The sequence below is a fragment of the Tasmannia lanceolata genome, unplaced genomic scaffold (genome assembly GCF_043159265.1).
Source record: "Tasmannia lanceolata isolate RefF3 unplaced genomic scaffold, GAP_Taslan_0.1 ptg000185l, whole genome shotgun sequence".
Taxonomy (NCBI): domain Eukaryota; kingdom Viridiplantae; phylum Streptophyta; class Magnoliopsida; order Canellales; family Winteraceae; genus Tasmannia; species Tasmannia lanceolata.
The window spans coordinates 7,501-9,165 of NW_027518861.1; positions in this window are offsets into that span (position 1 = coordinate 7,501).

Below are 1,665 nucleotides of genomic sequence, written 5' to 3' on the forward strand. Positions count from 1 at the left end.
TATTCACTGACAGAAAAAAAAATGAAAGATCTGACTGATAGTACAACCAAAATCAAAAATCAAATAGAAAAAATAAAAAAAGACAAGAAAAAAATATTTCTAACTACAGATACAGATATAAATATTAGTCCTAACAAGACAAGTTTTGATGATGAAAGATCGGAATCACAGAAACATATTTGGCAGAGATCAAAAAAAAGAAGTGCCCGATTAATACGTAAATCGCAATATTTTATAAAATATTTCATTGAAAGAATATACATAGATATCTTTCTATGTGCCATTAACATTCCCAGGATTAATACACAACTTTTCCTTGAATCAACAAAAAATCTTATCGATAAATATATTTACAATAATGAAACAAATAAAGAAGGAATTGATGAAACAAATCAAAATACAACTCAGTTTATTTTGACTATCCAAAAGTCACTTTCTATTTCGAATATTCGAAATAATAATTCACAGATTTATTGTAACTTATCTTTCTTGTCCCAAGCATATGTATTTTACAAATTATCACAAAACCAAGAAGTTATTAACAAGTATCACTTGATATCTGTACTTCAATATCATGGCGCATCTCCTTTTATTAAGCATAGAATAAAGGACTATTTGGGTACACGAGGAATTTTTGATTTCAAACCAAGACATAAGAAATTTTCGAATTCCAGAATGAATGAATGGAAAAACTGGTTAAAGCGTCATTATCAATACAATTTATCTCAGAATAGATGGTCTAGATTAGTATCGAAAAAATGGCGAACTAGAGTCAATCATCGTCGTACGATTGAAAATAAAGATTCCAAAAAATGGGATTCATATGAAAAAGAAAAAGACCAATTCATTTATTACGAGAAAGAAAATGATTGCGCGGTGAATTCATTGCCGAGTCAAAAAGAAAAATTTAAAAAACACTACAGATATGATCTTTTATCGTGTAAATATATTAATTATGAGGATAGGAAGAGCTCATATATTTATGTATCCCCGTTAAAAGTAAATGGGGGCCGAGAGATTCCCTATAATGACAACACACCTAAACCCGAATCATGTTATGTACTGGGGGATATAGCTATTAGTGATTATCTAGAAGAAGAGTCTATTATGGATACGGGTAAAAATCCGGATAGAAAATATTTTGAGTGGAGAATTCTGCATTTTTGTCTTAGAAAAAATATCGATATTGATACCTGGACCGATATGGATACTGGGACCAATATTAATAAAAATACTAAGAATGGGATTAATGATTATGAAATAATTGATAAAAAAGATCTTTTTTATTTCACGATTCATCAAGAAATCAACCCACCCAATCAAAAAAAAAACTTTTTTGATTGGATGGGAATGAATGAAGAAATGCGATATCGTCCCATATCGAATCTGGAATCTTGGTTCTTCCCAGAATTTGTGCGACTTTATGATACATATAAAATGAAACCATGGATCATACCAATCAAATTACTTCTTTTAAATTTTCATGGAAATAAAAACATTAGTGAAAATAAAAACATTAGTGAAAATCAAAAAAAAGATCTTCGTATATCATCTAATCAAAAAGAATATCTTGAATTAGAGAACCGAAATAAAGAAAAAGAAGAAGAACAGCCGGGCCAAGGGGATATTAGATCAGATGCACGAAACCAAGAGAATCTTGAATCA